General features: G+C 35.1%; 1 protein-coding gene and 1 pseudogene across 12 annotated transcripts in view; one reads left to right on the plus strand and one right to left on the minus strand.

Moving 5' to 3' along the window:
* Positions 1-25,503, plus strand: part of DLG2 (discs large MAGUK scaffold protein 2) — a 2,054,427-nt gene that overhangs the window by 171,222 nt on the left and 1,857,702 nt on the right. The window lies entirely within an intron of this gene.
* LOC111556533 lies at positions 18,346-18,885 on the minus strand (annotated as a pseudogene).

Consider the following 25,503-nt stretch of genomic DNA (forward strand, 5'->3'; position numbering starts at 1 on the left):
ATTTTACCCTTATTAGAATATGAATACTTATGAAGGCATGAATGATTTTTTGTTCTTTGTACTTCTAGTACTTATCACAGTACCTTAGAGTAATGCTCAAAAATATTTATCAGTGAATGAGTGAATGATTATATATACATATATTATGTAGATCAAAGTGTGCCACTTTCTGAGCAAGATAACCCTTATTAATTTTGTGCAGACTCAAAGTAATAAGGAGAAAAATCAATAAGGAAAGAAATATTCAATAAGGGGGAAAAAACCCTGTAAGATAACAAGGTAAGAGAAGCAATCACATAATGTGTTTTGAATACTTAAACCAATAGAGATGGGTCATTCTATATGTTTGACAATGAGAAATTTAAAAAAAAAATCACTAAAGCTAATTATTTTAAACAACAATTTTTTTACACCATTTTTCTTTACTAACTGAATAGCTTTCCTATTATAAAGATACAGAATGTTTTTCTGCTTGAGTGTTGTACTTTTCAGTTCAGTCCACTTAAAAGCTGGCTGCAGTTACATTTGTGAAAATTTCTCAGAAAACAGCATATAATAAAACAAATATTGTACTTTAACAATTTTATTCTATTTTCAACCAAACCTAGTGACATGAGGTTAAATCAGAGCTACCAAGAATATATATACAGAATTGTCAAAATTTGCTTTTTAAAATTTAGGTCATATTGCCTCATGAATATCTCTTCATGCTGTTAAAAATTTTTAAATTGTATTTCTTAATAGATTAAGAATATTATGTTTAATAGATATATAATGATTTTCATAACTAGACTGCTACTATAGAATAATTAGATTTTTTCTAATTTCATCATATTAAAAATTACACTGTAATCAATACTCTCAATAATACACATTTCTTCCCTCTCTTTTGAATTATTTCTTTGGTATAAATTCAGAAAGGATTAGTAGGTCAAAGGGTATAGGTATTTTCATAGTTCTTGTAATGTATTGCTAAATTTTATTCTAAAATGTTTTTTCCACTTTAAAGTATTACCAGTAATATATGAGTGTACTAACTTTACCATAACCTCACTAAAATCAGGTATTCATGATTAAAGATTGACTATTTACTATGTATATTTCCATTGTGATAAGTTTTCTATTTATATCCTGTTCATTTAACTGCTAGCCCCTCTACATTGTTTTAATATGCAGTTGGTTGTAGACTGGATGTTTGTGTCCCACCCAACTTCATATGTTGAAATCCTCATGCCAATGAGATGGTGTTAGGAGGTGAGGCCCTTGGGAAGAGGTTAGGTCATGAGGACAGAGCCTTTATTAACGAAATTAGTACTGTTATTAAAAAGGTTTGAGAAAGCTCCCTTGCCCCTTCTGCCATGTGAAGATACAGTGAGAAGTTGGCAGTCTGCAACCTGGCAGTCTGTTCTCACCAGAACCTGGCCATGCTGGCAATCTAATCTTGGACTTCTAGCCTCCAGAACTGTGAGAAATAAATTTCTGCAGTTTGTAAGCCATCCAGACTATGGCATTTTGTTATAGTAGCAGACTAAGGCAGCAGTATTTAAATAAATCCTTTTGAAATTATAGATGTTAATCTTTTGTAGTTTATAGAGTAAATATTTTCCAGTTCTGGGCTTTCCTTTTTATTTTAGTATTTTTTAAATACTGAAGTTTCAAATTTTATGTATTTAAGTGTTTACCTCGTTAGATCCTCTGCTTCAAACCTTAGAAAATCAACATCTATCAAAGGATCTGGGGGGGTCTTAGTTGGTGAAGCATCCGACTCTTGATTTTGGCTCAGGCCATGATCTCATGGTTCACGAGATCAAGCCCTGCATCAGTGTCCACACTGACAGCTCGCTCTCTCTCAAAATAAATAAACATTAAAAAAAATCTGGAAGTAGTCTATGCTGTTTTCTGTAATTTATAATTTGCTATTCACTTACAGTTTTTTTTTTCTAGTTTATGGGGTAAGGCATGGGTTTATGTTTTTTCATTCTCCAAAAGAATTAAGGCCAGTGGATAAAAGCATCCACAGGAAGAAACTAGGGAAAATTAGGACAAAAATAGCAGCATGATATAGTGGAATTAGTTTGCATGGCTTTAGTTGGTTTTATTTGCGTGTTTAACCCTTACTACGTGATCTTGGATAAGTTTCTTATCCTCTCTCTATCCTCTATTTCCTCATTTGCAAAATGGGAATAATAATAATAGGATTACCTAAGGATTGTTGTGAGCTTGTAAAACACTTAATGCAGTGCCTGGTATGTGGTAAGCATTCAGCAAATGCCTACTGCTTTTATTATTGCTTTCATTACTACTCTTATTATCACTGTTATCAATAATATAGAATCTCTATTATTGTCTAAGTCACTATACTAGTTCCATAAGTAAAACTTAGATCCTGTACTTTCAAATCTTCTAGGTTACTCGAAGAGATAAATAAATGTGAACACATGTTTATTTTATTTTTTATTAAAAAATTTTTTTATTATTTTTTATTTATTTGTATTTTTATTATTAGTATTTTTTAAATATATGAAATTTATTGTCAAATTGGTTTCCATATAATACCCAGTGCTCATCCCAACAGGTGCCCTCCTCAATGCCCATCACCCACCCTCCCCTCCCTCCCACCCCCCATCAGCCCTCAGTTCTCAGTTTTTAAGAGTCTCTTATGCTTTGGCTCTCTCCCACTCTATTTAAAAATTTTTTAAATGTTTTATTTATTTTTGAGAGAGAGAGAGAGAGGCAGAATATGAGTGGGGGAGGGGCAGAGAGAGAGAGGGAGACACAGAATCCAAAGAAGGCTCCAGGCTCAGCTGTCAGCACAGAGCTCAATGCAGGGCTCGAACCCACCAACTGTGAGATCATGACCTAAGCTGAAGTCAGACGCTTTTAACTGACTGAGCCACCTAGGTGCCCCAATGTGAACACATGTTTATAATGGAAGTTAGTGATCAATATCATAGGAGAAATACAAAATTTTATAAGAAATTAAAAGAAGGAAGGATTGTATTCAGTTGGTGAAGCAGGGCTTCTTATGAGTGTAATTTAGAATTAAGGTAATGGAACTAAGGGAATACTAAGCAGAGTTAGCACGAACAAAAGTAAAGAGAGGAAAAAAATAGGGATAATACTCAGTTTGGAATATAGTGAGAAAGAAAGAGGAATTAGGAAAATATGCTTAGAAGCCTAGATTGGGATCAGAATGTGTGAGGACTTGAATGGCAGATTAAGGTGGCAAGACTATTCTGTCGAGAGGGTGGTAACAGTGACAGTTTTGGACTGGAGTATCACATGCAGCATATGTTTTTATCTAGTTAATAAAGAACTGTTTCAGGGAAGACACTGTATTATATTTTATTTTTAATAATTATTTTAAACTTTTTTTAATTTTAAAATAATTTAAAACCTACAGAAAATTTGCAAAAATAGTATATGGGCTCCTTGTGTATCTTTACCCATATTCTCCAGATCTTAACATTTTATCATGTTTATGTTATCACGCTATATATACGTATTATTTTTTCTGGTTACAGTTGCAGACAACAATGCTTCTTTACTCCTAAATTCTTAAATGTGTATTTCCTAAAATCAAGGGCATTTAAAAATATGTTTGCATAATAAGTAATAAAATTAGGAAATTAACACTAATATCTAACTCACAGGTTTTATTCAAAATTTGCCAATCATCCCACTAATGTCTTAATATCAAGAGAAAAGAAAATCTTGAATAGAACGTAACCCAGGATCATATATTGCATTTAGTTGTCAAATCTTTCTATTCTTCTTTAACGTATAATGGTTCCCTGTTTTTCATGACCTTGACATTTTTTTGAAGAGTACAGGCCATTTATTTTGTAGCATTGTTTCAATTATGATTTAGCTGATCTTTCCTCATGATTAAATTTAGGTTACGCATTTTGGGCAGAAATGCAACAAAAATGATGTATCCTTCGCAGTGCATCATATCAGGAAGCACATGATATCTATTTGTGCCATTATTGATGATGTTAACATTGATCACTTGGTTAAAATGGTGTCAGGTTTTGCAGAGTTACTATTTTTCCCTTTGTTAGTAGGCAGTATTTTGTGAGGACAATATATAAGTATCGCATTTCTGATCAACTTTCACCTACCAGTTTAGTATCCATTAGTAGTTCTTGCCTGAAACAGTTATTACTACAGTGATCGAAATGGTGATTTTCTCATTCCATAATTTGTTAGTTGGCTTTCTCCTGTATGAAAAAACTTTAACTTTCCTTCCAGTTACTTATGCTATTATTTATGGATTCTTTTTTCATTCTGTGGTATGTAATCAGTTACTGACATTCTTTATTTTCATGTTCAGTTTATCCTAGATTTGCTACTTTGAGTCCCTTTAAATCGCCTATTATGTCCTTAGACAAATCCTTCTTATTTGAGAACTTCTTACTTTCTTTTATAATAGCAAGATGTTTCAGTTGTAGGCAAGACTGTTTTAAATACTTTTGTGTTCTTCAGGGTTTTGCACCTAATAGATGATGAATAAATACTTTATAAGTGAATGAATGAATATATGATTGACAATAACTGTAGGTATACATAAGGACTTACTGGTTTTCTTTCTTTGTGTTTTTAAACATAAATCTAATTATTATTTTCATAAAGACTGGGCCAAAAGAAAGTCTCTTATAGACTTTTTCAGGAGAAGAAAGTAATTTTTATGAAGAAGTATAAAATTAAAAAATTACTTCATTCATTTATTATTGAATTTAAAGTAAATATTGGTATCTACTGTATCCCAAATATTTTTGGCATTGGAGATACAACAGTGAGCAAAATAAGATAGATATGGTCTGGCCTTATAGAGCTTGTCTACTGATGAATAAATGAATTGCTGCAAGATACTTATAAACAGTTTCAATCTTTAGTTTCTTCTCTTTTACTTTGTTGATATTCTGTCAAAAAAGGCATGGGATATCAACGAAAAATAACAAATATATTTTGAAAGCTTACACTCTAAATCATGCTAGGGCCTCATTTTGAATAGAATTCTAAAAATGTATAAGAAATGCCTCTCATTGTCATACACTTTACGGTTAGTAGGAAAAGAGAAAACTGGTAGTATAGCACAGTAGAAAGAATATAGGCCTTAGAGTTAAAAAAGTAGGGTTTGAATCTCAGGTCTGTTCTTTCTTACCTCATCACCCTTCATCAAATTATTCAACGTCTTTAAGTTAATACTTAGTGCTTCACTCTCTGTAACGTACAGGAAGATGATGACTAACTTGTAGTGTTTATTTCAGTTAAATACTTCATCCTTATGTGGCAGAAATCCCGATGTAAATCCCTAGTTTAAATAACAGAAAATGTACAGACTTACCTACCTGGACATCTGGTAGGGCAGGTTTCAGAGTTGTTTTATTCAGTGAATCAAGGATATCATCAGGAATTGAGGCTCCTCCTATCTTACCTCTTTGTCATCCACAGTGTTGTATTATCGTTGGCTGTTCCTTCTCATAGGCTGGTGGGCTACCTGCCAACCACAGTGTGTGTTACATGCTTCCTTGTTCTATCCAGTAGGAGAGAATGGGTACATCCTGCCCACTATTGGACAGATAAAAATTTCTGAGTCTCATTGGGCCAACTTAGGTTATACACTTACCTCCAAAATACCACTAGGGGAATGAAATATATTGATTTGCTCAGTCCTGAGAAAGGGGATAGGATTACCATAACTGGTTTAGACTAATCAGAGCTCAAATTGGACCTGAGTTCAATTACCTAAAGCCCATTGGTGTCATACCATGGCTGAAGATGAAATGGATTTTGGAAGGAGCTTTTTATGTAAATCTTAAATATTCACATTTAAAAGAGTTTGGAGAATTGGAAAGGGCATTGCAGGCAGCAGTGTAGAAGTGGAGGGATTTTTCTTATGTGTAGTATGAATAAGGAAACTAGCTGTTATTGCTTATTCTCCTTATTTTAGGCTAGAATCAGAGCTGTCTTTTGTATTGGAATTCTCATATTCCTACCTAGAAACTCCTTCCTTGAGACTGAAATCACTTTTCCTCAACACGTCTCACTTCCACCAATCAAAAAGCAAATTTATCTTCTATCCTTATATAGATCTTTCTAAGGACAGGATAATTATCAGTTTCCCATGCTCAAAATTTGTATTTGTGCACATGACTAATGATACTGACCACTACAGCTAGGTACAATTTGCTACACCTGTATGATACAGATTGTGAAACGATAGAAATTAGTGGTAGTAAAGTGGTATACTGTTGTACCTTAAAAAAAGCCCTGCAAACAAAATATTTCAACAAATTTGTCATTTGCAAATTTAACATGATAAATTTGAAGTCAAATGCAATTTGAGAATTTAGAATTACTATTTTAGGTGTTTTCTTTATGTAACATGAGAAGTAATTTTGAAATTATCACGCCATAGTTTTATAATTGCAGCCTGACTGGAAGCAAAAAGTAGGTTTTGTGACATTTCTCAAATTTTCTAAGAGATAAGCAATTCTTTTTTGAAAATTACTGCAATTGATGTCATTTATTTATCTTCATCTATGTTTTACTTCTAGGGGAAAAGGAAGTACAGAAGTCTCAAACAGGGGGAGTTTCTGTCCTGTCTTGAATCAACTCAGGGAAGAGATGGGTGATGGGGTTTCTTTATTGAATATTTTATTTGGATTCTTGAATTCTGATTTGAAAAACAGAACATTTCTTCAAAATAATTCAGTATATACAATATAAATGTAATTCCAGACTTACTAAATTAAATTACAATGTATAATTAATTATAGGGCATATAACACTGTACTTCTATAAGTTAATCATATCTTCTATTCATCTAAAGTTGATCCACGATTATTTTTCTTCCATTCCTCATCTTGCCTGCAATGTTCCCACTTATACTGTGTTTTACAGTGTCTCTGTTCTTTGTTACAAGAGCCTCTTGACTACTCCTGAAAGTGCCTTGGAGTCTATCTAAATGCCACTTTTCCTCTCTTCATTTCCTGGCTTTTTCTTTCCTTTCTCATTTTTGCTTTCTGTTGTTATTTCTCTCTCTTTTTTTCTTTACATTTAATTTTCTGCAGAATCACACTCCATACCCTACATCATACTGCTCATGTCACTTCTTTTTCTTCTTTTCCATTGTTCATTCTCTGTTTACTAATTCTTTTTGACTTCTACTATTTTGTTTTCTGCTTTGAAGAGTATTTTATCAAATCTCTTATTTCTCATTCGTTTTCCTTCCTTCCATTCTCTTTCCAGTGGGATGAATTATCTCTGCCTGTCCAGCAGTTCCACTAACTGTAAGGAGAGTTTGTATCTGGAAGCAAACCTGGTTTGTTTTCTCAGTTTAAAGCATCTCTCAGCTGAAGCAAACAGTGACAGTGATGAACATCAACCTGCTCCAAATAATTGGGGCTTGCTGTTTTAGCTTTTATAATCACTTCCATTAAAGTATGAGCAAATCTGTTAGGCAGGGTTAGGAATCCCTCCCCTGTGTTTTCATTAACACCCTGCATTGCTTTCTAACACAGCACTTACTACACCATAACGTAACTCAAATAAACATAGTTTATTTAATTGTGAGCTTCTGTGAAGCCTGAGACTATATTTTCTTAACAATCTACATTTTCAACATTTAATAAGTGCATTTTTATGACAAATATTTCATTCTTTAAACAAAGCCATCGAAGTACAGTTGTACATGTTTGCACTATACAATCCTAGGGGACACTATTCACATCACACAATTTAAAATTTGTATATTCATTCCAATTTTCTGGCAGATGGCAGTAAAGTGTCTAGTTTTAGGAAATCATTATATTATGACAGTTTCTCAACAGATGAAAGTAATTTTTTTTGAGGAAGGGGCACCTTTTTCCAGTTTATTCAGAAGTGACTTATGGGCTGCTGGTGGCCCTGATTTGTATTTGATTTATATTTATTAACACTCCATTTCCTGAAGATTCCATCTGGCTTATTTTGCTGAAGGCAGGTCTTTCACTTTAAAGAAGGTGAAATGCAGTGTATCTTTAATATAAAGAATGAGGTGCTGATTCTCCTAATGGGAGAAAAATGCCTTTTCTACCTCATTCCTTTTCATATATGGCTTCCTCTTCTTCGTTTTCACTGACTTGTCAATTTCTTATTCCTTTCAAATGTGTCAAATAATATAGTAGTAATCATTTTTCAACATGTACATATCAATGTTGCTGAGAATAATAAGTGCTAACACCATACCATACCCCAACACACATCAATCCACAAAAATATCCCTACCAATAAATCCCTTCAAATTGTACCTTTTGGTTCCAAGGTGATGTTCCATCACAGTCCTCTTTTTCCAATTTAAATGGATTTAATTAAGCAGCTCTATATGACCGGTAATAACCATGAACGACATCTACCGATTACTTCCTATGTAGTAGGCACTGTTCTAAAAATTTTTAGGTACTTTTGTTGTTCCTGTTTTATAAATGAGAAAACCTTGGCACACAGAAATTAAGAATTTGCTAAAGTTCAGATAACTGTGGTAGAACCAGAGTTTAAACCCAGCAACCTGTTCTTTTCTTCAAAAATACATACTGCGTCCCCTGGCATTATTCTTGATAACCTTAATCAGAATTGTAGAAAGCCCTTTCAGGATTCTTTAGCGTATAAACAAAACTACACTAAAATTGTTAAAACCCTTTCCTTCCAAGATGCCTCTAATTCCTTATTTCTATGCAGTTTATTTTTTCTATCCATTTATTTTCTCTTTCTTCAATGCAACATTAGACTGATAATAATAACAAACATTTATGTGATACTTCCTTCTTATCATACTTTTCAGATTTTAATTATTTAGTACTCACAACTACCTTGATTTAGATGTTTCATATTCCCCGTTTTAGGGGAAGGTCACAGACACTAAACTGGTTGTGTAGTGTGGCCAAATAGTGTAGGTGCAGATTACATGTGCTTAAACTTTGTGTTATGTATGAATCAGATTCCATGTAAGCCAGGACTCTGAAGGCCTGGAATCTTCTCTTTTACTGGCTGTGTGATCTTAGGCTAATTGCTTATATCCTAGTTTTCTCATTTGTGAGATGAAGAGTTTACCTTAGGTGATATCTATAGTCCAAGATGGTAAGTCTATATATGGGAAACAGTGCTGGAAACGGGACATCTACAGTTCAAGGCTTCTTGATCAATAACTAGTGATACAACCTTGAGCAATGCATTCAATTTCTCAGAGACTCAGTTTTCTTTATAAAATGGAAATAATCCTGAGGCACCTGGGTGGCTCAATCAATTAAGCTTCTGACTGTGACTCAGGTCATGGTCTCATAGTTCGTGGGTTCGAGCCCCACATTGGGCTCTGTGCTGACAGTGTGGAGCCTGCTTGGGATTCTCTCTCTCTCTCTCTCTCTCTCTCTCTCTCTCCTTCTCTTTCTGCACCCTCCCCCATGCTTTTTCTCTCTCTCTCAAAAATAAATAAATAAACTTAAAAAGAAAGGAAACAATCCCTACTCTTCTCTTCACAGAGTTGTTATAAGAACTGTAAGAAAACAGATAATGGGCTGTTAAAGATTTCTATATTAGACATTATATTGTATATCATGTATCTTATTATATGTGTTAACATATTTGTTGCAGAAGCTTAAAGATGAGCAGTTCACAAAAAAAAAAAAAGAATATAACAAGCATAGATAATTTTACTAGTAAGAAATAACCACTGGGGCACATGGATGGCTCAGTTGGTTGAGCGTCTGGCTTCAGCTCAGGTCATGGTCTTGCAGTTCGTGAGTTCGAGCCCTGCATTAGGCTCTGCACTGAAAGTGCAGAGCCTGCTTGGAACTCTCTCTCTCTCTCTGCTCTTAGCAACCCCCCCCCCCAAATGAATAAACATTGAAAAAAAGAAATAATCACTATTAACATTTTGTGGTATATTCTGTCAATCTTTTTTCCTCTTATGGATGTGTAGCAATGTTACCAGTGCCCCACCCATATGCCTCAGATAAGACTATTTTACTGAGGTCCAGAAGATTTCTAACTGCCAGTGTGTGCCTCTCTGTGCTTGAGGGCTCTTTCAAGAACCAGACAAGGCCATTCTACTCATGAAATACAGACAAGGGCAAGCTGGAAGTGCCTGGAAATGAACAATTCCTAGGAGCAGACTTTAAACCATGACTGAGCTGACTTGGAGTATAAATATGATTCCATCCCCCTTGCTCCTTGGGTGGACAATTTTGTGTTCTAGTCTATTTCCCAGTGTTTCCCTATATGATTAAATTTCAGTTGTACACTGCAGTTGTGGGTTTGGTAACAAACATTTTATAGACTTTTTTTCCTGGACTGTGTCATTTCCCCACTCTCCTGATGTTGTTTATGTACTCCCCTAATAAGTAAATCACACTCGAATTCTTGTCTCTGGGTCTGCTTGTGAGGGAAACCCAAAATTAGACATGATAGAATAGAGTCTGATGTATAGTAGATGTTCAGTACAGTTTTAGGATTCTTATTTTATATAGGAGGATATCTAGCCTTGGGAATGTTTGAGCCAGGATTTGAATTCCTGGGTTTGACTTCAGAGACTGAGCTTTAACCATTATTCTTTAAGAATAGACAGCAATTCCTTGTGTCCAGGGATATACTCATAGAGAACAGCCTCCTAACCGGTCCTCTTCTGCTCTTGCTTCTACCACCTTTGAACATGTAGATAAGGTTATATTACTTCTCTGCTAAAGTTTTTATAAAAATTTTCCATTTTAGTTATAGTAAAAGTCAGAATTCATATAATGTCCTTACAAGATCATACATGATTTAGCCACTCTACCTCCACTACCTCTTGGCCTTATTTCCTATGATTTTCCCCTCTCACTTTGCTCCAAGCATACTAGTCTCTTGGCTTTTCCTATAGGATGCTAGATCCCCCTTGCCTCAGAGCCTTTGCTTTGGCTTTTCTATGTTCTCATCCTGGTATCTACGTGGGTTGACCCCGTATCTTCTTTAGGTTTCTGCTTGATTGTCAACTGTCCAGTAAGACCTTCCCTCTCAATTCTATTTAAAACTATTGTCCCTATGCTAGTGTCCTATGGCTCTCATTTTCCCTTCCTTGCTTTATTTTTCTTCATAGCACTTAACATCATCTGATGTACTGTATATTTCATTAAAAAATTCTTATTGGACCAGAATATAAAGCTCTACAAGAACGTTATTATTCATCTTAATGTGTTTCTAGTGCCTAGAACAGGGCTTCAATAAATATTTGTTGAATAATGAATGAATAGAATTCATGCCGATTAGTGTTATTATTGAATGCCAGAGGAGTAGAGACTCCATACCATAGTTTTTCTGAATCTCAGCATTTTTTTTTTCTGGCCCTCACTAGTCATAGTGTCTTTATGGTGTAGCCATTAAAGTTGTAATTGGGTTTTCTGTCTCAGCGACATGATGACACATCACAGCAGCTGCTTGGACTTAAGAGAATTCAGTTTTGATAGGTTGTCTAATGTTGTTGAGCGTGCTTTCAGTATTCTAATTTGTTTTGGGTTTTAAGAATTCCTTTGAGAATTTATTCCACTTCCCTAGAATGCTGACTCTTAGATTCTCTCATGCAGCTTGACTCTTTTCTCAGTGGTGTTTATCTCAACTTATACAGACACCTTCATTTTTTCCCTTCTTTTTTTTCTCCTGCTGTCTCCATCAGAGAGGATTTATTACCCTTCAGTCTGGTTTTTATATCCTGTCACAGATATTTGGATATAATTGTCTAATGGTCTCATGAATAAGTTCCATTTAGAACCTGAGGTTTGACACTCATCAGTCTACCCTATTTATATGCATTGTGCAACTCTATGATTGAAGAATAAATTGTGTGGAAGCTTAGTACTGCCTATGACCCATGAAGTACAATTTACTGTGATGATTAGATGATAACTGTTGATTTTAAATGAATATATTCAATTTAGTTTTTTTTCATGAAAATGAAACACATTTGTATCATTTAGATCAATACTGTAGTAGCACCTCTTGATAATCTAACTTTAAATCACATCTTCAGATCTATCTCCTTCATGAGGCTTTTTCTGATTCACTGCACTTAATTTTCAATCCCTTGGTACAGTTCTGAACTCAGTCTTTTAACTCTTCCGTGTAGTTACTCTAATTTACTGATTCAGTTTTGTGGGATGGTGAAGGGCATAGGTTGTGGATTCAGATAAACTGTGTTTGAATCCACTGCTGTCGGTGATTAGCTATGTAACCTTGAATAAGATATTTAACTTCTTAACTTCTTTGTCTCAGTTTCCTTATCTGTAAAGTGAAAAGAATAACACTTTTTACCTCAGTGAGTTGTTATGGACATTAGTAACATAATGTGTATGAAATACTTAGTGTCTAGCATGGTAAGAATTCAATGCATATTGTTTTTAAACACACACACATAACATAATGTGTGCACTGATTAGAAGTAATCTGTATGCTCTCTTCTATTCTCCATGTAAACTTTAATTTCCTATATGTTATTTAGTCATTTTTAGGTCTCTAACTGTTATTAGGTATAATTGTTATTAAAAAAAATAATTCACAGAGGAGAAAATCTTATGCATAGGGACTTCTTGGTCATGCTGTACATTTTTGTGTATTAGTGGCTTATTCCTTAGAGACTGTGTCTCTTGCTTATATGAGTTAGATTCATGAAGCCACAGAATGTTAGGGCATTCTACTCAAATCATTCACCTTACAAAGGGAAAAGTTAAAATTGGGCATGCCAAGTGGCAGAGCTGGGACTGAACACAAGTTGCATGATGCCTGGGGATGTCAAACCATGCTACCCTACTTGCTGGTATGCAGAATTCTCAGTGTCTGATCAAATGAAATGTTATTCAGCAATTAAAAAAATAGCCCATTATATTTATTCTATTCCCTCTTCCAGCACTCTTTTCCATCTAGGGGAGAATACATAATTTCTATGGAATTTCAAAGGATTTTTTAGAATCCTCTGACTGTTGGAGGATTTCTTTACAGTCTCAATATGGTTAATTTGGGTGTAGAAACTATATAGTGACAATTGTTTTTCTTTTCACAGCCTCTTAGACATGGCTCAATTGCTGTATGATACTCTTAGAATGTATAAAGTGATCACTGAAAATATTTTGAGGGTTAAGAGCTAACATGTTTTATTGGAAAGAGAAACTTGATACAGACTGTAAATCCCCACATTCAAATTTTAGTAATGTCCACATGAGATTGCATTTGCCAGTACTAATGCTATTTCTTGCAGATCCCTTTTCATTTCATTGTTAGAACTTTTCTTGGTTCTTCTTTAAATAGGTGCTATCTTGTGCTGTCCTCATAGCTTGTGAATTTTTGTATTATGGTACCTGTACAACAGTTTTGCAAGAATCTGTTTGCTCATGAACCCCACTAGACAGCAGTCCTTGTGCAGAGACTGTCATATTCGTTTTTATATTGCTACTTCCTGGCACAATGGCTGGTCCATTGTAGGTGATGAATGCTAGTAGAATAATTGGAATAGTGGGCAGTTTGGAATAAATAAATTCTTATTTCTTTTTGGTCTCCTTCAATGGCTACACTTTTAAAAATCCATTCCGTAGTAGTGTTTCCAGGTCCTATATCTCTGGTTGTCTGAATTCACCTCTGTGCCCTCTCCCTGAGTCATCTTATTGTTTCCTATTTTAAGTGCATATTTGCCAATGAGTCCCATGTATTTATCTCTAATGCTGATCTTTCTTTCTAGCTCAAGCTTGTATTTCTATCTTTTATGTATGTTCACCTAGATCCTACCTTTGTCTTTAATCTAGAGCAGGTTATGTTCTCCAGAGCTTCTCCTTTCATAAAATGATTCAAGCTCCACTTCAGTTTCTTTCTCTTCTATAAATATGTTAGCATCCGTTAGTATCTCAGTGTGCCAGTTACAGGCTTGGAACCTTATGTGGTTCTTTTCTCCCCTCCATATCCTTTAACTCACCAGATCCTGTTACTTCTTCCTTAGGAACATCTCTTGCATTTACCCCTGGCAATCTCCACTGCCAGTGTCTTATTTCAGACCTTTATCTTCTTTTACTTAATATATTACAATGGCTTACCACATTTGTGTTTTGCCACCTGCTCCTTCCCTCTAGTCTGTCTTCCACATGTCTACCAGGAGCATCTCTCCCTCCAAATAAACAGGAGCATGCCATCATCTTGCTTTCCTCTGTAAGTTTTCACTCTCTGCTTTCACAATCTGATACTAACCTACTTCTTTGGTTGCGTTTCCCAGATACCAATAACACAAACTCTAGACTCTAATTATACTCAAACTTCAGTTTTTCTCCAAAGCCAGGTCCTTTTATGTTCTGTGCCTCTATCCATGCCCTCCCATTTGCCTGTTATGCCCTTCTCAGCTTTATGTACAAAGCTTCAATGTTACCTCTTCTATGGAGGCTTTCCTAAATATCTTAGTGCTTTGTTCTTTATTAATACTTTTTCCATGTATGTTTATGTATCTGTCTCACAATAGATTGTGAGAATAGGGAAGTTGTGTTATTCTAGTCTTGAATGCTTAGACCTTATTAAGTGATTCACTGCTTAATAAATGTCTATTCAATTAATACAATAATGACTGAATGCTCAGTTATATTTTCTCAGCTTTTTGAGAATTTAACAATTAGTTTAACCATCTTTAGTGCTAAACCAGACAAGGTCATGCATTTCAGTGTGTTTTGGCAGGGTCAAGGCCTGACATCTGTTGTGGGTGGCACAGACATCAGTGTTGTCTTTTGCTGTCACTCACCTGCTGTGGATTGCTGTAGGTCCCAAAGCTTGCCTCTTTTCATCTGAAATTGGCTATTGCCGCACTTACTGGTTTGTAAAAATTTTCAGATGAACTAATGTTTTTAATCTACTGTTTTCATTTGTTTTTAAACTATTTTCAAGTATACAAATCCTACAGTTTTCTAAACTTTTAAGCAGCAGATAAAAGGAAATAGAAGGCAAGGCAAACAACTTATATAGATATATTGAATTTTTTCTAGACTTTCCATTTTTAAAATTATTAGATTTTATATGCATTATTCTAGATTTATTGCACTCAGAGTAATATGGCCCCCTTTAAACATTACTGACTTGACAGAAAGTAATAGGATGCCCTTTTGCACATGGTGGTCAGAAATTAGCCAATATTCATGATTCACTATTGAGGTTATAAACAAAGTACTTGGCTTTCTGACAGCTACATTAGTCGCATTGTTCACCATCCACAGCTGCCAGACATAGAATGGTTACTTGGCAGCTGCCAAGGCTTGGATTCATACAGTGGCCCTTCCTTAAACTTTAGTTTTAAAAATGTTACACATTGAGTGCAATTAAATTGAGAGCTCACTAGTAGTACTTGTATTTATTTTATTAAAAAAAAAGTGTTTATTTGTTTATTTTGAGAGACAGAGCATCAGCGGTATGGGTGGAGGAGGGGGAGAGAGAGAATCCAAGCAGGCTCTGTGCTGTCAGTGCAGCCCCAACATGGGGTTTAATCTCATGGGTTCATGACCTCAGCTGAAATCAACAGTCGGACACATGACTGATTGAGCCACCCAGGCACCTCTAGTAGCACTTGTATTTAAATGAAAAAACTAAACCCAATATTTTCTAACTTTTCAGAAAAAATTGACAACTCCTCCTAATCCAAACTATCACTCAATTTTCAAGCTAGTTAATTCTGAGGAAAATGGACTAAATGCCATCTTATATTTTCTTTACTAGAACAACTGTTAGAAACTAAGGCAGTTAATAAAATGTTATGAGAGATTTTGAAGTAAATTTTGCAAAGTTAATGTATACTGGAATGCTTTCCACAAAGATAAAATATATTTCATGAAGGCAGAATACTCTTCATCCTGACTTTTAGGTTTTTGGTTAGTTTTTGGTTGCCTTTCTATTTTCTTCCTTGCTTTCCCAGTCTCCTTCTCTCCTTTCCTCCTGTCCTCATTCCTCCCTTTCTTGCCTCCTTCTTTTGCATGGATATCTAGTAAATATTTTCTTTGTACTCGGCATGATGTTGGACACTGTAACAGTTATAAGGCCAAATAAAAAGATATGCTCCATGCTTTCAAATGATCTAATAATTTAATGAAGAAAAAAAGGTGTGTATACAAATCATGCAGAGGAGTGAACAAAGTGGGGCCAAAGCATCAGGGAGAGTTTTAAGTGTGGACTGAGTCTAAAACTCCCCTAACATCTACATTTCAAACTAGAACAATGGTATGGAGGGGCTGATTCAACTTTATTTATTTATTTATTTATTTATTTATTTATTTATTTATTTATTTATTTTTGCTGTTTTTAGTTGAAGCTAAGCTCATTTTATTTCAATAAAGGGTATTACTTTCTAAAAATCTGAGAGTCTGTAACAATGGGATGAGTAACATAATGAAGAAGATGGAAGTATGAAAATGGAATTTGAAATTTGTAGGTCAGGGATGCTGTAGAAACTATTTCTACTATGACTTGTTATTTTAATTAAATGACCATTAAATATTATGTTTTTTCTTATTTTATGAGTTATAGCTCAGAAAAGCTAAAAGATAGGTGAATGTAATATATGTCAATGTTATGTCATATACATAAACTACAGAGCAATTGATATTATAATTCTCTACATTGTTCTCCAAAGTATCATGAAATTGTATATTTTTTCAGACATTGACAGATCTATCTATCTATCTATCTATCTATCTATTTATCTATCTATCTGGAAATATTGAGTTCTGGAAGAGATAATGTGACTACTTTTAGACCCTACAGCATAATCTATGTTAATACTCATCATAACAGAATCTATTTATCATGTATGTACTATATTTCAGGAACTGTGCTTCATATATATATATATATATATATATATATATATATATATATTCTTATTTAACCATCACAATGTCCCTATGAATTCATTCTATTTTGTAGTTGAAGAAAGAGCAATGAAGGGAAAAAAATATCAGAAACAACACATCAGAAGTCAATATAATGAGATAGGAATGTTGTCTTTGGAACGAGGATGACTGCATTGAAATCCTAGTTCTGTCACCTACTAGTTGTGGGGTTTGATCAAGCTACTTTATCTCTCTAAATTTCAGCTATCCTCATCTTTAAAGTGGAATCAATAATAATACCTACATATAGAGTTACTATAAAAGTTAAGAAAGTTAACATATTAAAGTGGTTAGAATAACCAGTGACATGTAACCATTGTTATTAGAAGTCTGAAAACACACAACCAGAAAGTGATAGGACAGATTTTCTAGATTCCAAAGCCTGTGCTTCATTCACAATTCCATATTGCTTCCAACACATATCCAAGTCTTATGGATCACAGAACTTAAAAAATGAATTGGTTAGTAATCAACTAAGTTTCTGTTTGTTTCTTAAAGAAAACATATATACAAAGGATTCTGAAAGACTATTTTTCCTTGGGGATGAACTCTGGTATCTCAGAGCCTAGTAGTACTAAACAGTGATATACCTGTCACTTTTCAGGGACTGTAGGGCGGAATAAAGAGGAACTTGGAAGTGAGTTAGTTGTGTCTCCTTTCCAACAGGGATTTGAAAATTTGCTAGTTCTTAGGATCGTACTGAGGAGGAGTTCAGCTCGCTCTCCCCAGTTGTTCAGAGCACCTGTTGTTTCTGTGGCTCTCTTTCTTTCTGGTTTCCCTTAAAACTCCCTTCTGGCCTTAGAGGTGGTAGTAGTGGGGATTGATTTGTAAAATCACCAGTTTCACAGCCTTAGCAGTTTTCTAAGTGGGCTTTTAGGAATGAAGACATGAAGAGTGTACTAATGTGAGCAGTTCAAAATACTATTATTATTTGTTTTCATTTTGGTTGAATCTTACATGAGAGATCTAGATCAATTTTGGATTTCCAGTATTCACTATTAGATTGGAAGTTACCTGCCTACAGGTTTGCTCTAAAAAATCATTGGTGTTTTTTCATTCTGTTTCTCCTTTCTATTTATTCATTTATATATAGAACTTTATAAAACTTGGGAGGAACTTCCAGATTTTTTCAGAGTGGGTACACCATTTTCATTCATAACAGCAATGTATTCCATTTTCTCCAGATCCTAATCAATACTTGTTTTTGTCTGTCTTTTATTGTTGCCACAGTTTTCTGGTTTGAAGTGTATTTCATTGTGTGTATTTTTTTTTTCTGCAAAAAGTTCTGTTGTTTCCATTTGTTTCACAGCTTGGGAGAAGGCTCCAGGGTGGTTAAAAAGCTTCCTAGTGGCTGCAGGGAGAGGCTCCGGCACAAGTCGTGGCACCAGGGGGATGCCAGAAGGGCCCCTTAAAGGCTGTTGGACTTCAGAGGCTCCTAGCCATGATTGAGGGTGAGCCTTTCGAGGAGATACTTACCCAGCCCAGTCTGGGGGCCATCCAGGCTGTGGAGGGTAGAAGGTGGTCACCCATCTTCTTGATGTTCTTGAGTTTCACTTTATCATCTAAGAAGTGGTTCTCCAGAGATGAGAGCAGGGTTCTGCATGGGCAGAACCCAGAGCATACACATCCAAAAGGGCCTGGTTCAGGTTCTTCTTCAGAACAAGGGCGGCTTCCATGGCATTCCATGTGTATGTAGAGTTTTACCCCACTAATCTTGGGATGGCTTCTGCACATCCTGTAAGAGCGTGTGGCCACTGCACTGGTTTTGCATCTTTAAGAGATGCTCAGCACTCTCAGATTTCTTCTCAGCCAACTTGTAGAAGAAGTGGCCTATGTTCTCCAGAGCCACATCATGATGGTCAAAATAGAAACCCCGAGAGAGGGAGGTATAGGAGACTCACAGATGCACATTGATCAGGCAGTTGACAGTGGTCTCCACCTTGGTAGAATAATTCTGATGAGTGTGGAAGCTCATGGTTCATCAATAAAATAAGGTGTTGGATGGTCCTTGAGGCAGAGGGTGGCTGAGATGGATCTGAAGGTTGCAACTGGAATAAAGGTTGGAAGGTGGTCAGAGGCTTGTAAAAGGGGTGTCCCTGGGTCTGTTTCATCCAAACACCTTGAAGCAAGAGACAGATCTGTGGGATCACCAGGTGTGCTGCCTCACTGTGGTTTTTTTGATTTATATTTCCCTGATGACTAATGATGTTGAGCATATTTTCATGTGCTTATTGGCCATTTGTATGCCTTCTTTGGAGAAATGTCTGTTCAAATCTCTGTCCATTTTAAAATTGGGTTGTTCGTCTTTCTGTCATTGATTTGTGATAGTTGTTTATATATTATAGATAATATACTCTTATCAGATATATTGTTTGTAAATATTCCATCTGTGGGTTGCCTTTTGGCTTTACTGATAGTTTGAAGCGCAAAGTATGATTGAGGTCCCCCCCCCCCCACTTTGGTTGCTTATGCTTTGATGTCATATCTAAGAATCCATTGCTTAACCCAAGGATATGGAGGTTTTACACCTTTTTTCTCCTATGAGTTTTGTAGTTTTGGTTCTTACATGCAGGACTTTGATCCGTTTTGAGTTAATTTTTATATGTAGTGTGAGGTAGGGATCCAAATCCATTCATTTGCATGTGAATAATCAGTTGTCATAAAACCATTTGCTGAAAAGACTGTTCTTTCCTTTATTGAATTGTCTGGCACCATTGTTGAAAATCGATTAACTATAAATGTAACAGTTTATTTCCTGACTCTCAATTTCACTCCATCTATCTATATCCTATCATTATGCCAGTACCACACTGAGTTGATTATTGTAGTAGGTTTTGAAATCAGAAAGTACAAATTAGTCAATGATATTTCTTGTTTCAAAGATTGTTTTGGTTATTCTGGGTCACTTGCATTTCCATATGAATTTTAGGATCAGCTTGTCAATTTCTTTTAAAAAAATAGCTCGGATTTTTATAAAGGTCATGTTGAATCTGTAAATCATATGATCAGCTTGCCACTTAACAATTTATTGTCTTCTAGTTAATGAATATTGGCTTTATTTCCATTTATTTACATCTTTAATTTCTTTCAATAATATTTGTTGTTTTTAGTGTATAAGCCTTATGCTACTTTTGTTAAATTTATTCCCAAAAATTAAAAAAAATTCTATGCAAATGGAATTGTCTTTAAAATTTTATTTTAAAGGGAGAATCTGAGAGTGCAATAACATTATTGGATACCACTGGAAGAACCACTACATTTATTGTATACTTTTTTTTACAAAAGAGTATATCTTATCATTTTTTTTTTGTATCTCTAGAATCTAGCATAGTGCCTGGCACATGGTAGGCTCACTAAATTTGTGTTAAGTAACATTAGTTGTTGATAATATTTAGATGAGGATTTTTTTTGTGTGCATAAAACTTCAAGGGCAATATTTTGTGAAAAATTAAATGTAGTACTTTTATGTTTTGATGATACAGGTGAAATACTGTTCACCTTCTTTTATACAATTATTCTGCAAATATAATTTGTAAATAATAAGTCTGATAAGCAGAAAACTTGACACTTGTGACATGTAAAAAAGAAAGAGCTAATGATTTTTTTTTTTAATTTTTTTTTTAATGTTTATTTATTTTTGAGACAGAGAGAGACAGAGCATGAACGGGGGAGGGTCAGAGAGAGGGAGACACAGAATCTGAAATAGGCTCCAGGCTCTGAGCTGTCAGCACAGAGCCCGACGCGGGGCTTGAACTCACTGACCGCGAGATCATGACCTGAGCCGAAGTCGGCCGCTCAACCGACTGAGCCACCCAGGCGCCCCAAGCCAATGATTTTTTTAATAATTAAAATTATTTTCTGTGAGTAAAATCTCTGACTATGAATTTTTAGCATTTTAGGGACTTAGGTGAAAATAACATTTTCATGTCTACATGATATTGCAGAGAAAAAATAGCAGCTAGGGGCTATCTTTGGAATGTCTATAATATCATTGCCAACCATTGGCTCTAGGCTGTTGAGTTGTTTATTTCATGGAAGTAGCATACTTTGTATCAGTTGCCTTTATAACATTAGTGTTTCATCTTCAGTGGCACCCAAATGGCTTTGACATTTGTGTTATATCCCAGAGTGCACATCTTCCAGCTCAAAGAAGAGAATTGTGTTGGGTAGTCTTAATATATTCAATGGAGCCATGGATGTGAAGCTAATTATGTGGTTAAGCTCACAAATTAAGCCAATCTTTTTTGAGGAACATGCAGGGAGATAGTGCTAGAGGATGATATTTAATACAGTTTTCTTCTTGGAAATTTCATTATTACATGCAACATATTTTTGAAAAGATCTTTAAATTTAAAGACAGGATTAAAAGTCAGCTGTTGGGAAGGAGTGTCTGTGGTCATATGTTTGGCGAGGTGGTGTGAGCAAGAGACAGAGCTGAGGATTCTACCAACTAGTAGCAGACATCTGTGTAATTTAGAAGTATACATTCACCCCGCTCTTCTAAACAGTTTCATGGAGTCCAAGGAAGTTCTTGTTCACTGTAAGTTAATTTACTTTCCTCTTGACCTACATATGGTGAATGAGGCATGACTGGTGACTTAAATATTTCTTTAATGATTTGCTCACAAGTACTGAATTCTAGAGCTCTCATATATTATTGTTCACTTTGCTTTGCTTGTTCTGTTTACTACTAAAGTCATCTCTACATTTATTATAATAAAATCAGGGATCCACGTGCTGACAAGGGTTGCCAAATTATCTAATAACTTGGAGATTTACTTAGAAATTATGTGTGTTTCTCTTGTCAGAATGTCTATATTGTAATTTAACTAGTAAGTGCATGGAAAGATGTATTCAAACCCTTATGTGTGTAACTTTTTAAGTGCTGAAAATATAATTTGGTTTGCCATTTTGATGTAGTTTAAGTGCTAGATTGCAAAATATATTAATAGAATATATTAAATATTGATCTGCCTACTTAGGAACTTGGAAGAAAATGTCTGTTTCTTTTTCTAAGTGGTGTTTTCTGTATGATTTGGAGTGAAATAGCTGCAAACACTAGTTTTCTTTGTAGTAAAATGAGTTAGTATTAGTTCATTTTTTTCTTCTAGCATATATGTAGTTACTTTTAAAAGCTAAGGATAGTGATAAACTTAATGGATTATTAATCATTAATTAATGATTAGTGATTAAATAAAGTGTTATATGTGAAGCATTTTATATGTTTTGTCTGTTTAGTAACTTTAGGAGATAAGTATGATAATTTTCATTTACATACGAAGAAGTTAGAGAGCAGATCAGTTAAAGTCTCTCAGCTTGTAAGTGCTAGAGGTAGGATTTCTATCTCTCTGTATTTATATCTATTTGTATGTTTGTCAGCCTGACCCCAAAACTGACGCTGTGAATCATTACTAGACTACATTCCATGAATAACCACATGACACACAGTATTATTGCCAGTTTATGTCAACCAGAGGAATGGAAACATTTTCAAGATGTGGAAATTGTTTCTTCAATTTCTGTATGAATTGTTTAGAATTGTCACAGAGCTCTTCTCAGAGGAAGAAAAGAAAAGATAACATTTTCCAGCAAGTTTCTATATATCATGTTGATTCTGCTGTCTTTTACAGTGGCTCAACTGTGGCATCATGTATTAATCTGCATTCCAGAAAATTGTGCCCCCATGGAGAGAATGTGTGGGAACAGCTGGTTATGGCAGCTGTAGGTAATGAACACAGTGAGACAAGTCTGAAAGTTCAGTCTCTTCTTTCTGCATGTATCCCCTTCACGTATTAAAAGGAGGAATTACAATATACACATGCACACATTGTACTTAGCAAAGAAATGGAAGCACCATGATACTGTTATTCAAGTTCTATCTCAGAATCAGAATGATGATGCAAGGAAGCACCTCCTTTTGGGCCTGAGTTCAGTCGTTAAAGAAAATGAACAAACTTGAATGAATTTTCTCTCAGAGAGTAAGGAACAGTGTTTTTTAAATTGCTATATCCCCCAAAGTACTTACAACAGAGTTATAAATATATGAGGCTCAATAAGTATTTGTGGATTGCTGGATTCATTGCCCTATTTCACATGGATGATAGTAGCTGTGGTTATAATCTGAGTCTTTTGACATTTAAGTTCAGTGTTGTTCTTACCCTACTGTGCTTCTTGCCTTTCCATCTCAGAATAAGAATTGCTTCCTCCTTTTGCAAGGAAGAAATTAAAACTCTGAGAGTTTTACATAACTCACCCAAATTCACACAGGTAGGGCAGGGCTGAATAAGGTCTTAAAGTCTAGTCTACTTGACGCTAAAGTTTGTGTTCTTAGAGGCCATATAAACTACTGCTTCCTAGAACGTGAACTCACATCATATCTTATGGGTGTATCTTAAAGCCCTTGTCAAAAAAGAAAACAGGCAATCTCATTTTTAACAGGTGTTAGAGCTGAGTGGTTAAGAACAAGGATTCTATAGCCAGACAGAGTTTAAATCCCAGTTCTACTACTTACATGACTTCAGCTAAGTTTCTCTGTGGCTCAGATTCATCAGCCACAAATGATGTTAATAATAATACCTATCTCATGGGAGTTACTTGAGAATTAATTGAGTATGAGGTGCTTAGAGTAGTGTCTGACATTTAGTAAGCCTCGTATGCGTTCTTATTATCTCCTGGGTATACATTTGCATCAGGAAAAATTGATCTTATAGCCGGTGAAGCTTAATCCCATTGTACTTTCTAGTTCTATCCTCTAAGGACACAGAGACTAGTAGGGCTTCACCTCATTGCATACTACAGTCTCTAATTATCATGATGAAGTTGTTTTGTACTTTTTTCCAACAGGTTTCTTATTCTCTAAGCAAAGATCTGTTATCCCCAGTATTCATATTTAAAATACTATAACAAGGGCGCCTGGGTGGCTCAGTCGGTTAAGCGTCCGACTTCAGCTCAGGTCACGATCTCACACTCCATGAGTTCGAGCCCCGCGTCGGGCTCTGGGCTGATGGCTCAGAGCCTGGAGCCTGCTTCCGATTCTGTGTCTCCCTCTCTCTCTGACCCTCCCCCGTTCATGCTCTGTCTCAAAAATAAATAAACATTAAAAAAAAAAATTAAAATACTATAACAAATTTTTTGTACTTAGACCAGGAAATAACATTAATACTTAGAGGGTAAGAATATTTATTTTCATATGGTGTACAAAGGACTGCCACATTTATTATTATAGTAGGAATGAATAAGTCTTTTTTTTAAAAGTGCTTATTTATTTGAGAGAGACAGAGACAGCAAGCCAAAGAGGGACACAGAGAATCCCAGTGCAGAGCCCAGTGTGAGACTCAATCCATGAATGATGAGTTCATGACCTGAGCCAAAACCAAGAGTCAGACGCACAACCAGCTGAGCCACCCAGCTGCCCCTGAATAGGTTTTTTTTTGTTTAATGTTGTCTTGAAAGAATGCACATTCTCTTGCATAAAATTAAGACATTTCTTGGAGGATGATGTAGTAGATAAGCACTGGACTTGGGAATCAGAAAAGCTGGGTTCATGTCCCACTTGATATTTGTTAGTTGTTTGACCTTGGATGAGAAAGTCCTCTTAGCCTCTCAACCCCAATTTCCTGTACTGTGAAAGGACATAATAGTGACTATAATGATTATCTTGTAGTGTTTGGTGTTAATCAAATATATATATATATATATATATATATATATATATATATATATATATATATATATATTTTTTTTTTTTTTTTTTTTTTTAAGGCCCAAATTCAAATACCACCTGCTCAGGGAAGCCTTTCCTAACTCGTCCAGTTTCATTTCTTCTTTATATTTCAATAGTAATTTGCATCTCCATAGTATTCCATTTCTTGGACTCAAAATGACCATATCTTCCCACTGGATTATAAGCTCTTTGTGTTTATATATTATTTTTGTTTTCTGCACACTGTCTTGTATAGTGCCTTGAGTATATGCTCCATACATACTTACTGAGTTGGAATGAATTTGTGTGATAGTGCTTTGTAAACTGAATTATATACACATGGAAAGTATTACCAACATCCACTTATATTTGGCACTTCTCTTTTTCATGGGCTTTATTTCCTAACTCATTTATGCTATCCTATGTTTAATTAGACTCCGCTCTGCATTTCAAGTATCTTATCTTGGGGAGAGTCAACCAGGAGCATAATTAAAGTCTTTATGAGTTTCTGAATGCAAGTTGTATTGTCCTAACTGCTGTCCAAATCAAATTGTCATGGTCTTTGCTTTACAAGAGCACAGTCAAAAATCATTATCAGATGTCTGCATGCAAGTTATGCTGTCTTTAGTACTGTTTAAATTTAATTAAATAATTAGATCAGTGATGTCTAGACTTATAGTATAAAGAAGAAACACTTGTGTGGATACATTTATGAAGGACTGCTAAAAACTAAGACCACACTGATTGAACGATAACAGCTTCTGTTCAGAATTATGACTGACATGGACAGTTTTAGATTTGGATGTTTGGTCTAAGTCCACTAGACAAGAAACCTTCACGTCACTTCTTATTAATTGGGGAAAATCTATGTGTTTGGACTTTTCTCAGATT

Source organism: Felis catus, chromosome D1 (assembly GCF_018350175.1).
Source record: "Felis catus isolate Fca126 chromosome D1, F.catus_Fca126_mat1.0, whole genome shotgun sequence".
Lineage (NCBI taxonomy): Eukaryota > Metazoa > Chordata > Mammalia > Carnivora > Felidae > Felis > Felis catus.